General features: G+C 45.8%; 1 protein-coding gene across 2 annotated transcripts in view; it reads left to right on the forward strand.

Moving 5' to 3' along the window:
* The window catches only part of PLPPR1 (phospholipid phosphatase related 1), a 266,808-nt gene that overhangs the window by 74,802 nt on the left and 178,042 nt on the right, over positions 1-13,964 (forward strand). The window contains exon 2 of one of the 2 annotated variants that reach the window (XM_075558992.1): positions 8,272-8,328. The exons of the other annotated variant lie outside the window; for it this stretch is intronic. The gene's annotated coding sequence lies outside the window, so the exon portion shown is untranslated. The remainder of the gene's footprint in view (positions 1-8,271; positions 8,329-13,964) is intronic. 2 annotated transcript variants of the gene reach the window in all.

Genomic DNA, 13,964 nt, shown 5'->3' on the forward strand with positions numbered 1-13,964 from the left:
CTGCAGCAGAAGCAGCAGCAGCAAAAACCCTATAAAATTATTGTGATGAAGGAAGCCAAATTTAAGTCATCTCGAAACTCTTCCCAACCCAGCCCCCTTTGTCTGCCCCCCCCACCCGCTTTGGGGTCTATGATGCTGTGATGAGCCAACTATCAATAGACAGCTCTCCCCTAAATATTGACTAAGAAGGATTTTTTTTCTTATTGCTGACATATTTTTCACAAAAGATTCCGATGGGAAAACAAACACCATGGAATGCAAAGACACTAAACAAATGTCAGAGCAAACCAGAGCATGCCCCTCCCTCCAGCCCCCCTTGAGTCAGCCAAGGAGTCTGTGCTGCATGGAAATGAAAGAATATCTTCCACTAATTACCCATAACGAAGTGTTGCCTAGATCCAGCCACTGGGACCGGTGATTATTTGTTTCTTGGCATTTTGCAGGAAAATGCGAATGAACTCTGGACTTGGCAGCTGATGATGCCTCTTGACCACATCTGGCCAGGGCGTCTTGCTGATTCCTTCATGAGACTCACGCAATAGGCATCTTTCATCTGTGCAATGTCCATAAGCGTGTGGGGCTTGCAAGAAGTAGGCTACTAAGAGGAATCCTAGACTGGACTGGGGGCCCAGCAAAGGAGAAAGATACAGAGGTCTGAGTTAAAGCGTGTTGCACGTCAGAGGGAGCAGAGGAGAGGGCCTCTCACCTTTGGGTGACAGTGATTATTTTGCCATGCAAAACCCCACTCTTCTGCTTGCAAAGCAGGATAATGAGAGCAAATGCATGAAAGGCTGAATCAGAAAAAGAAATGGAAATTAAGGGTTACCCTCGAATCGCTGGTTTTTTTTATTATGGTAGGTATTATTTGAGCTGCCCACTTCTGGATAAAACCACCGACCCTACTTTCCACCTTTTGCCCAATTTGCTTGCTTGAAGTCCACCACCATTGCTCTCCTCCGTGGGAAACACTTGAATTATTGTGGCCCTCCAAGCATGTTCTTATATGTTGCATTCAAACATTTTAATAATAGATTACTATTATTTTGAAAATAGATAGGTTGACATAGAGCCAGTTTGCCAGAAATCATTTACACCTTGTTACATATACATGTGAGTGTGTTTCATTGTGATCACAGCTAGTGTTTGCCAGCATTGGCATTTGAACTTAGGTGGCCACTGATAAGCTTTTAAGGCCCTAATCACCACTACTCACCAGAACAGAACGCAGAACATTGTCGTTGTGGACTGTGTTCTGCTGGAGAACCTTGAAGACTCCTGAGCGTGCTGTCCTATGCCCAAGACTCAACGACTCACTCTCTCAATAGAGTCGGTCATGGTTACGGTTTGCTCCCTGTATGCCCCACTATGTTCATGGATGTACTTGGGAGGTATATAGATAAGTATGTAGAGATGCCCTCTGTTAAACCTGTATTATATTAATGGGTGTAGTCCCATTGACCTTCCCAAACCCGTTTATGCTGCTTGTCTTTGTGTCCACTGGTGGATAACTTCTTACCGTCATCGCGGATTGATATGCCGGTGGTAGTATTGGGCTGCCTTTACTTCTTGGGTTAAGGCAATTCCAGTGTCTCCCGTTGCCTTGACCTCTTTTGTCCTGGCCTCCACTTACTGTAGGTTGTCTTTCCCTTCACCCAAGTTTGTTCATATCTACCTCCGAGTTAGTGATTTACTCTCCTTTCACTTCCCTAGGAACCTTCACCGAATGTCTCATTCAAAAGATGGACATACCTCTTCTTGACTTTTTAATAGTAGGAGTGCCATACAATATTTGTCACAAAATCTGTCTTTTTGTGGCTGACAGACTTCACCCAAGATCCATATGCATTACCAATGATCTTCTCATTCTCATGTGCATACTTCATACGTTCTTTGTTCCAATTATTAATGAAGGATTGCAATGGTTCTTCTTTGAGCCATACTGCTCCAGAATAAGAAGGTCCTCAAACCTGTACTGCACCCATGCCATTAAGCTCTGCTGGACTTGGAGGAGGGAGCTCTGTGCCAACTATATCTTCAGTGCCTTCCAACCTATGGGGCTTCTCTACTGGCACTGTCAGACAATGCTGCATCTTCATCGGGTTTCCAATGGATGCTTCTGTTTTCAGAAGTAGATGACCAGGTTCTACTTCCTAGTCTGTCTTAGTTTGGAAGTTCTGCTGAAACCTGCCCATCACGGGTGACACTGCTGGTATTTTAAATACTGGTGACATTTCTTCCAACATCATAGTAACATGAAAACCACCACGGCATGGTGAGCAGAAACGTGAGTGGTGGCACCACATCACTAGTGGAAGTACAAAACAAACAGGAACACCCATGAAGAATGCGCCTTAGACCCGAAGGCCGTGTTCAGGACCAAAGATGAGAAGACAGAGGGGGACAAGGGCACCAGGTGAATGGGAATGGAGAGCCAGGGAGGGAACAGGAAGCATGCTAGGGTATCGCAGTCACGTCACCATTTTTATATGGCCTGTTGATCATAAAGCCAATTTTCTAATACTTCGAAGGGCTCTAAGTATAGAGCATCTTTAGATGAAGCACCGGGTCGACTCTGTTTTCGCAAACGCCAGTGCTTTGACAGTCACAGGACTTTGCTGCACTGTGATCCTTCTATCCCCCTCCCGTCATGCCCTTGGCTCCAACAAATGTATGCTCAGAGGACCTTTGGGCATTCTCCGGCCCCCATCTATACACGCTATCAGCAGGCAGGCATGTTAATTTGCATAACATTTGTGTAAAATTTCACCCAAAGCACAATATTAAAGAAGAAAATCTGTACAATGAAAGTCAAATATCTGGAAGGAAGGGAATGTGTGATTTTAATTTTCTCCTTTGGAAAATCTGCATTTATTGTTTTCCAAAGAAAATGATAGTGTTGTTTTTAAAAAGCCATTTTGAGAACATAAAATATAAAATCTAAGACACCTAGATCTTCCTGCTAAGGGTAGAAGCAAACCCTCTGGACTTTATTAACTTCAGCTTCCATCTTTTCAAAGCACATTTTAATAACAAGTATTTTCATCGTCTGTTAATTTTTTTCTGGCATACAATAGAATTCTTATATAGATGATGCATTCATAAGACCTTTCCTATTTACTAGATAATTCCTTCAATTAAACTGTTTTGGAGCATGGATTATGAAATATTTTGGTGACAGTATTTTTGTCATATCTATGCTTGAACACCAGTACACAAAACCATTTCAGGTAAAGAAAACTTTCCAGATACTTTGTCATTTTATATTTTATTGTGAAGCATATGCAATATATGTCTTTATATTTTATGTATACAAACATAAGATACACACATATTTGGGTGACAGTATCTCTATCTTACTTATGTTTGAATACCTTAACAATGGTGAACGATCAAAATAATTTCATATACTTTGCCTATTCTGTGGATCTCGTTTGGCATATAAAGATCTTTTGTTTTGGTAAGATTGGTAAGATAGGCAAACTATACAGCACTGTGAGTCACTTTGTGAAAAATCACAGAAATTGAAGGACACAGTGATAAAAACTGCACATTATTTTCTGAACATCTCTGACCACACTGAGTGTCCCTGGCCATGCAGTGCCGACGCTCTAGTGTTTCCCCCCACTTGTCATGAGTGAACTGTCCCCTTCTAAGGCACCCCTAGCCCACACGATCATATCCTATTGCGACCAATTCCATCCTGTGCTTTATTCCAACACATTCATACTCAGAGGCTCATTTGGAATTCACCTGGCCCAATATATCCACTCTTATCAGCATGCATGCCTGCTAATTGACCATCATCATAAAGGTGTCCTATGGAAATGTAAAGGAAATGTGGTTTGATCATCCTGCTTACACACCTTATCTGAATAAGCAGATGGAACAGTCAGAAATGGACATCGTTTCAGGGTAGCTTTTGTGCACAAATGTAATCAAGGTGATAAAGACAATGCCCAAATAGTCAGTCATTTTCTATTTTATTATGAAGTGTATGCAATGTAGGTCTTTACACGTATACGCATAGGTAACAGGTCCCCTACCTCTAGCACTGGAAAACGAGCGCAGAGGGAAATGAAGCCCAACCTCATGAATTGCATTCAGCTGAGCTTGCCCATGTATGTGGTCCTTACCCATTTGATCTTGGATTCATCTTCCTGCAGATGCAAATGTGGACTTTGGAATTTGGCTGGGTTCCCATCTAAAAATATTCCCAATTAACAGCTTCAAATGCAAACAGTGTTGTTAGCAGTAATTTGAGTGCTTCGGTGCAGACGAATCGCTGCCTCTCCCTGCATTTAATCATCGTCTCCCCCTGGCATGTAGTCCTCAGGACCGTGCCGCCTCCTCACTTGCTTACCCCGGGCAGCACAGAGCTGAGCTCCACACTTTCCGTACGGTGCTTCACACTTGGGGAGGAGTGCTGAGCGTGCATTTTCAGTTCTCCAAATCGCAATAAGAAGAGGCGCAGGCAGCTGTCTAGCGTTGGAACATCTGAGCAGGTGTGTTGAGACTTCGCCCGCACACTGTCAAGTGCCAGGGGGTGGTGTTTGCCTGAATGCTCTTTGGCTTACTTATTTATTTGTCATTTATGTTGAAACCAACTCCACAGACACAGGTCCATGCCAGTGGAAGCTGACCTCACCGTTCAAACATGTACTGAAAGACTGGGATATTTGCAGGCGAGATGGCTGGAGGCTTGAACGATGACTACTTTGCTCCCACGTGTTACCTCTTCTCTTCATGACAAATCCCAGGGGACACATCTCCCTGTTTGTTGGGACAATTGTATGTGCCTGTGGATCTCTATGGCTGGCTGCTTCTTACAGCTATAGACATTCCGATTCAAGAGGTGCTAGAGTGTTAAATCAGAAATGGGGAGAGGAAGTGCTAAGAATTTAATTATCTTGCTGAATTCATAAGCATTTTAATGCCTGCTTACCCAGCAGAATGCTTTAGTAGCCTTCCGTGAGAATCCCACACTCTCATCTGATTTATTCAAGCCCAAACCTCAACCAACCAACCAACACACACACACACACAAAGCAACCAGGTGTGTGTTTTTGCACATTGACGTATGTTCTGCTCAGTTGTACTCCGTAAGTGCTATTTGCTTTTTAGAGAAGCATCAGGAAAGTGATAAAGGGCATGACTATTATTGACATGTTCTTTTGATATAAAATTTTAATTTCATGTATTATTTTAAGTACTGATGTGTTCTTTTGATATAAAATTTTACTTTCATATATTATTTTAAGTTTTCTACAGAAAATAGGTCACTCATTTCCCTTGAAGATAAATTGTTCCTTTACCCTATGGGCAGCTAGCTGTATCAATCAGAAGTCAACAGTGGCCATGGAGTCCCAACTTGCATTTTCCTAAATGTTGTTACTGAGGCTTAGAGAAAATACACAGTTGTTATTAGGAAGAAAAAGGGAATCTATTTTGTGCTGTACTGAAACTTTTTTTACATGCAAACACCTCTATCTCCCCTCCCCCTAACACAAGAAATCGTCCAATAAAATAGCTTGGGTATTTCTGCAAAAACTTGATTTGGGTTGCAAGGCAGAATCGTGGTGAGTTCTCTGGCCAGTGATAAGTGAAGGTGGAGGCTATGGGCAGGGAGGAAGGCCGGGTCCCAGGAACGCCACCTCTCTACAGACGATGGCAGGAAGCTCTGCTAAGAGACGAGGGGAAGACAGCTGCAGGGGAGAACAAGACATGGGGCAGAAGCATGGATGCATTGCTGGAGAAGACTGTTGGAAGTTCCATAGACTGCCAGAAGAACAAATCCATCTGTCTTGGAAGAGGTACAGCCAGAATGCTCTTTAGAATTGAGCATGATGAAATGTCATCTTCTGAATTTTGGAAAAGTGCAGCATGCTAGGTAAAGTGGAAGGACAGTGACCGCGAGGGAGCCCCTTGATGAGACGGATGGGAGCTGCCCCAGTGGACTCACAGCTAGCCTGTGTGGGGATGTCCTGGGCACATCATGACTCATGGGGTCGCCATGAGGGGGAACCAACTTGATGGCACCAAACAACAACAACAGGGGATGTTTAGGTGGTCGCATCGGGATCAAGTGTGGAGCAATGGAGACGTACTGCAAGGCAGACAGGGATCTGAAGGTAGATGATTTGGGAAGAATCGGGAAGGCAAACATCATCATCAGTGCCCGGCAATCGCTTCCTACGGCACATAGGACACAATAAAAATGTTACCAATGCCCACTCCACGCTACACAGTCCAAGCCCAGGTTTTCCCTTTAACGTATTTGTACACTCCCACACAAACAACCCCCAAACAAACACCCACTTCCATCGAGTGCATTCCAACCACACATAGTAACTCTGTTTGGGGTTCCTGAGCCTATAAATAGCTGAGGGAGCAGACAGCCTCTTCTCAGCACAGCAGCTTGCTCACCTAGCAGTTAGTAGTCTAATTCCCAGGAGCCCCACCGCTGTGTGGGCTTCTTTCTGCTCATCTTGACGCTGTAGCACAGAACTCAACTCCCTCATCGGGTTTCCTAGACTGTAACCTTATGGGAACCAGGCCATTCCTCCTGTGGAGCAGCTGGTGTGTGGCTGTGTGGGGGAATTGATGGCACACAACCAAGCACAGGCAACCTGGTGCTTCCAAAATGCCAAGCTTTTGTCTGACTCCAGGCATCTCCTCTGCTGGGGACCCTATCCTCCCCCCCAACGCCCCATGGACCGCCCCCTACTTTGGCTGATTCCACTCCTCTCGTCAGCTGTGACAGCCATCCTCTTCAGAGTATAGCCTTTCCTGATCCCCTGGTTTCAATTAACTCCTCCCCCACCCCCAGAGTCTTTTGAATCCTGTGTGTTTTTTAGACTTCTTATTAGAAGGTAGAATTAGCCTGTGCTTTCTGTTTTCCCATTAGTGTGTAGACCCAGCACAGTGCTTGTAGGTATTCAGTGTATGTTGAATTAATGAATTAAGATAATACAAAAAAATACAAAAACATATGCTCATGATGCTAATATGATCAAGAGAGAAACTCTATTCTTGGAAGCAATAAAAATAAGCTGTAATTAGACTGGAGAAAAGTGTCATGTTGTGGCCATAACAATAATCCTGGTTTCGATATTATTCTAGGCATCAGGTCTTAGCAGAAATAGCACAAAGAAGTTGATGCCCAGTTACCTAAACAATGATTTGAGTATGAAAGTTCTTTTGAATCAAGATAAATCAGGAGCAGGTGACTTGTTGTCAAAGCCTTGGAGAGAAGGAAATGAAGCGGTTTATTATAGAAGCATATGCTCTGACTACTTCCTTTGGCCATCTCCTCTCCAGGGATTGTGCGTGCGTGCGTGTGTGTGTGCTCATCTTCCCATTAAATGTGGCCTAATCTCCCTACAGTCAGCTGTTCTAGCTTATTGTTTTCTGTTATAATGTTGTATTGGCATGCTGTCTCCCATACTATCCATTTGTCAAGGCAGCCATGTTCAGGTTTACATCTCCAATGCCTAGCAGAACACCTATATATGAAATGAGCATTGAGCTGTACCTTCTGCCAGGTACATTGCTACATTGATAGCTAAGTACAGCCCGGTCTCACTGGTTTGTCCTTGTCTTCCTGGTTAGGTAAAACAACAACAAAACCCTCTTTGGGGATAGGGATGGGCTGTGCCTTGCCCATCTTTAAAGGTCCTGTCTTCTGTCGTGCCTGGAAAGTGCCCCAGTGAAGGGTCTGCTCCATCACTGTGTGTGGGAGTCCATTGAGGGACTGTTTTGGAAGGTGCACTGCCCCACTGCTTAGAGACGAGCACAGGGCTGTGTCATCGCTCTCCACTTGATGCACATGGCGGGCACTCGTCCATCCCAGCAGTCCTTCCGGAATCCATCCCGAGACAGCGCTCTAGTCCCAGCTTCCAATCCACCGGGGTGGTCTTACAAGGTGAAACCGAATTCACCACATCTTGGGCTCCAACGGTTCAAATCTGACTTTGAGCCTGAGCTCCATGCTGCTCTGGTTTTGTTTGTTTATTATTCATATGGAAAATACTGTCATTTTTTAACATGATGGTATCTTACAACCGTACATAGGATTCTGGATAGGTAGGTCTACAGAACAAATGAGAACAAATACACCGATGGGCCCCAGGCTCTGGGGCGGAGTTTGGTGTGGACACTGGGGGGAGGCTGCCCTTCATTATGTAAGAGAATCCCCGAAACCTTATAAATATTAGAATACCTAGTAGGTCATCATTCAATACAGTAATTGCATCTTCATAACTTGTCTTATAGATAAAGGAGGGACAGTCTCATCCCCAGCTGACCCAGCATATCCTGAGGTGAATGTAGGTAAGAGACCATTTCAGTTGCTTAGATTCCAACTACTATTCAGAAAATGAAACCAACTTGAGCTTCTGCAACAACAGCCATCAACATTAACTTACCGCACCCTCACAACACCCCCTGTGACTTAATGTAGCAACAGCAGTAACTCATGCCAGCTTCCAACAACCCGGTGACTTAATGTAACAACCCCGTGACCAGCTAACTAGTATCACCCCCAACCTGAGAGAGCTGCAAGCTACCTTAACAAATTGGCCAAAGTCACAAGCTAGTAAATGGTGGGTCAGCAGGATCCCAGCGTCAAACAGAAGGCCCACTTGGATTCCCATGGTTTAAGGAGATTTCAACAAAGGGTCTTCTGGTCAAGCTGTCGGCTGGCTGTTTGAAGCCAGCTGGCCTGCTGTCATGCCTTGGGACTTTTCACTGCATCTGACCTAACCCTGCCATGGTGGACCTAGAGATGCAGCTGACAGCAGGGAGGTGTTTGAGTGGAGAATCCAGGGGGCAGGTAGAGACCAGACTTCACCCTTTGCTCCCTGTTTGTTGTCAGTATGCCCTTGGGAAGCCGACATGAGCCGCCCAGGCCGTCCCCTGAGCTTGCAAGGTGAGAAGAGTGGGTCTGGGACGAGCAGCTGTAGAACAAGAATCTGGACTCAAGCTGTCTCATAACAACTTCGCAATTCGGCCTCTCTAGTACAAAGTGCCCCAGCAGGGCTGGTGCGGGTTTAATGAAGGCCGACTGGTCAGCCTGGGATGACTGTCCGGTATTCATGGAAAAGCCCAGCAGGCGGAAGCTGCTAACCATGCTTCTCTCTAGGGGAGAGCCAGAGACCACTTCTTCAGGGTCTGGTTTAGATTCATTTACTCAGTAACTTCCAAGAGGTGGCGGAGAGGTCTCCTCTTTGTTTTGTCACCTCTTGTAGCTAATTATGTTTCTCAGAGTAGGCTGAGCCCGGCAGCTGCTGCAGGCGACTCTGGGGTAACTTCAGCGTCTCACTCCAGGGCCAGCCGGTGCTCTGTTTGCTGACCTGGCACATCCTCCTCCCATCTCCACAGGGCGGGAAGGGCACGCGCTTGGAACATCTCATTTCGTTTCCCCCAGTTGTTCTTAGGCACGGCCGAGTCCGTTCTGTCTCACCGCGACCCTCAGGGCTCCAGCACAACGCTGCCCGGCCCTGTGTCGCTCTCACGCCTGTTTTGGTCTGAGCTAATTGTTGCAGCTACTGCCAGTCCATCTCATTAAGGACCTTCCCTAGGAAAGTAAGCACTCTGTTCTCAATTGGAAGGTGGACTCTGTTCCAAAGTGAAGTTCAGAAACATGGAGAAAGAGGCAGCCTAAATATTTACCCATATCTGTAACAGCAACCTGTAGACAGTTAGCCTGGGAAGGGGCTTGAGTTCGTTGTGGGCATGGTGAGTGATCTCAAGTTTGGAGGTTACCCACTGTCTACTTCCGGCCAAACGCAGGGGCCCATAATGATGAGCAAGGCCGATACATTTTCAACAACTTTCAGAATTTTACCTTCAGAACATAACAGTTAAAACTCAAATATGTCTATTGAATGAAGGGGGAAGTGCAGAGTGGAGACCCAAGGCCCAAGTGTCGGCCAATGGAGATCCCCTCATAGAGGGGTTTAGGAGAGGAGATGGGTTAATTAGGGTGCGAGGTAGTACCGATGAAGAACACAGCTTTCCCCCAGATCCTGGATGCTTCCTCCCCCCAACTACCATGATCCGAATTCTACCTTGCAGGACTGGATAGGGCAGAGGCTGTACACTGGTACATATGAGGGCTGGAGGTACAGGGAATCCAGGGTGGATGATACCTTCAGGACCAAGGGTGTGAGGGGCGATGCTGGGAGAGTGGAGGGTGAGTGGGTTGGAAGGGGGGAACTGATTACAAGGATCCACATGTGACCTCTTCCCTGGGAGAGGGACAGCAGAGAAGGGGGGAAGGGAGACTCCGGATAGGGCAAGATATGACAAAATAACGAGGTATAAATTACCAAGGGCACATGAGGGAGGGGAGAAAGGGGAGGGAGGGGAAAAAAAAAGAGGACCTGATGCAAGGGGCTTAAGTGGAGAGCAAATGCTTTGAGAATGATTGGGGCAGGGAATGTATGGATGTGCTTTATACAATTGATGTATGTATATGTATGGATGGTGATAAGAGTTGTATGGGTCCCTAATAAAATGTAAAATAAGAAAAGAGGAGAAAAAAATGATTAGGGCAGGGGCTGTACAGATGTGCTTTATACAATTGATGTATGTATATGTATGAACTGTGATAAGAATTGTATGAGCCCCTAATAAAATGTTAAAATTAAAAAAAAAACCAAAAAAAACTCAAATATGTCTTATTCTCCCTGAGAGGACAAGGGGTTGAGCCTTAAAAAAATCATGAAAATGAGGGGCATAAAAAAAATAGTACTTCAAGTCCTTTTAGCAACTATTACTTAAAATTTAACAGTGAAATGTGTGCAGATTCCACATCATTTGGGTGCACTGTGCTTTTTTATCATAGAACTTGAATGTACTCTTAGCAGCTTCCTGTCTTAATGAGAGGGAGTTCTAGCTTTCTTTATACTCTCAGAAACCATCACCCAGCGCAGCCAGGAAAGACAATGATTGCAACAATAGTCTCTCTGCTGTTAAGTTGTTTCTGACGCATAGTGATCCTGTCCCTGCCCCCCCCCTCCGCCCCCATCACTGCGATCAAGTTGATTCCGACTCTTATTGTTCTATCAGACAGAGTCGAACTGCCGCTGTGGGTTTCCAGACTGTAACTCTTTACAGAAGTAGAAAGCCTCCTCTTTCTCCCGAGGAGTGACTGGTGGTTTTGAACTACGACTCTTGTGGCTGTTGGCTTGACCCTCAACCACTGCTCCTCCAGGGCTCCTCATGGTGACCCTAAAGGTCGTGCTTGAGTATGTTTGCGCCAAAGAATATATTGGCATAATTGGGTAATATTATTGATATTTCATCAAAATGCCAGGCGTCATGCTAGACACTTTTTATGTTGTTTGATCCCCCACCCCCCCAGCCACCTTTAAAGGTACGTGTTTTTCTTATCTCCATCTAAAGAAAAGAAAACCACGATTTTGGTGACAGAATTACCCAGTTAAGAGCTTTGACCATCTGTCTTCAGAGTCTGTATTACACTCTTAACTACCTATTTTTAGCTGGCAGTGTCCCTTGCAGATAGTGGGGACTCAGCAGCGGTTCATTGGTTTGTCTAGATGATGTTGATGTTTGGATACAGCCCCACATTCGAGTTTGAGGAAATGTCTGTAGAATCTTCAGTTTTCTGCTTCCACAGAAACTTTCTTGTCAAGCTCTGAAATATTGGAAGACTAGATTCCAAGAGTCACTGATAAGTCTTGAGACGCAGCATAAAGTGATCCTCTTTAATGCAGTGGCTTCATATTGCTTGTAGAGCACTGGATGCATAGTGGGTAATGTGCTGACTGCTGACCTCAAGGTGAGCAGTTCAAAACCACCAACCACTCAATAAAAGGAAAATGAAGCTTTCTACTCCCATAAAAATGGATAGTCTCAGAAACCCATAGGGGCAGTTTTACTCTACCCTGTAGGGTCACTATAGCATCTGTAGGGGCACTTTTTCCTCATTAGATATACCCTATTTGCACAGCCCCACCCAGTCATTTGGTGGGAGTTACAAAGGCTATGGCTAGGAACGCCCACATCAAGTAATTAACTTCAGCACAACTGCCTGTCCTTGACAATAACATCCAAGCGATTTAATGTGACTCCATGAATAGGATCTAGGTGCTGCCTGATTGGATCCGGTGAATCTGGGTTTAGTGAGGCAGAGCTGAGGGAGCCAAAGCGAGGACACATAGCCGCCCTTAAGCCAGACCGTTGACTCCACACTTGTGAACCTGGAAAGCCAATTCAACGAAAGAGCTGAGTCAGTGGAGTGGGAGATGCGTCTCTAAGGAGAGACTGCAACACAGAAGCACTAGGCCTGGCCTGTAGACTGGAAGGTCTGGAACGCTTCTGCAGGGCCTTGGTCCACTTTGAGATAAAGATGGCCCTTCACCTGGATGAGTAGATGTTAAGGAGCAACGAGCAAGGATGGGAAAGATGTTCGGGGATCGACTCAGATGCCTGTGGTCATCGCCCTCAAGCGTCTCTATTTGAGCCGATAGCTGATGTCATTGGGTGCCATCGAGTCGTTTTGATGTACAACAGAACGCACCACTCCCAGGTCCTGTGCCATCCTCACAGTTGTCCTTATGCGGGAGACCGTATGATAGAGAGCCATCGTTTCTTGTTCTCTTAAATAGGGCAGTGTTAGGATGAGGCTTCTGGTTTAAGGAGCACATCCTTTACGGTTTCACCTCTCCCCGTGGTTGACGCTCATTGCCTCCTCCCGGTCATTTTCACACAGCTCCGGTCTTGCCACGTCAGGTCTTGTTGCGGGTATTTCCCCCACGACACCTCCTTCTACCGATTGTGAAATGTGTTAAAGGCAGACCCTCTGCATTAGGATGTTTTGCCTTTAATAAACGGGCAAGGCTATGGAAGATAATGTTTCTGATCTAGGTGACAGTCCACGAGAAGCTTGTTCCTGGAAACTCCTGAGGGCTTGAGCCTGGGGTTCAGGGGAGTTAGCCCCCTGCCACACTAAAGTCAGAGCCATGGGAGTGGGGTGGCTATATGAGTACACAGCCCCGAGAACTACCTCAATCCCCTCTTCTCTCTCCACTTCATCTCTTTCTCCCCAGACTTACCATGTTCTTGGCATACCACAATGATGATACATGAAAGGCTAATGTCTTGGATGGGGACATCGAAGTGGTGCTTCTTTGGTAATGTGGAAGTCCACTTAGTCTCTCAGGATCTTATTAGAGTAAAACTATTTATAGGTCACTGGCCAGTGCTGAAAGGAGCCCAAGTGGCACAGTAGGTTAAGTATTGAGCTGCTAACCTGAAGGTTGGCAGTTCAAACCTAGCAGACACTGGGTAGGAGAATGATTGGACAGTCTTCTTCCATAAAGAGTACAACCTTGGGAACAGTTCAACCATGGAACCGCTATTCCATGGAATAGTTCTACCATGTCCTGTCAGGGTGACAGGGGTCAGAATCCATTGGGAGTTAGTAAATTTTGGCTCAGAGCCAGAGAGCAAACCCTGGAGGTCAGATTAACCAGTGGAGGGCAGCAGAGGGCTGCATAACAAAGGCCAGCGAGCCGCACCACACCATTTCTCCCAGGAGACGGTTCATTGACTATCAGAGTCAGGCCTAGGAATTGGGAGTACAGAGCTTCCAAGGGAAATGCCCATAGGCAACCAAGAAGAAGAGCTGGTAGACTCTTGGGAGAGGGGTTGTGCTGTGGAGAAACTGAGGAACTGGAACCTTGAAAAGGTCAAGTAGATTTGGAATACCCATGGGAAGGCAGAGACTTTGGGCCAGCCTGTGGGTAAAGGACCATTCCAGAGCCAACCTTCTGCCTCCCAAAAACCACTAGAGTCCGTGGCAAGCTGGATGAGAGGGGGGACCATGAATCAAACCTCAGTTGGCCTTTGGACCTTTTCCCTTGGTTGGAGGTTGCAGTGCAATAATGTCCTCCCCATTGTTTGCCTCTCCCTGCCCACCCACTTCACCCTTATCCCTG

Source organism: Tenrec ecaudatus, chromosome 10 (assembly GCF_050624435.1).
Source record: "Tenrec ecaudatus isolate mTenEca1 chromosome 10, mTenEca1.hap1, whole genome shotgun sequence".
Taxonomy (NCBI): Eukaryota; Metazoa; Chordata; class Mammalia; order Afrosoricida; family Tenrecidae; genus Tenrec; species Tenrec ecaudatus.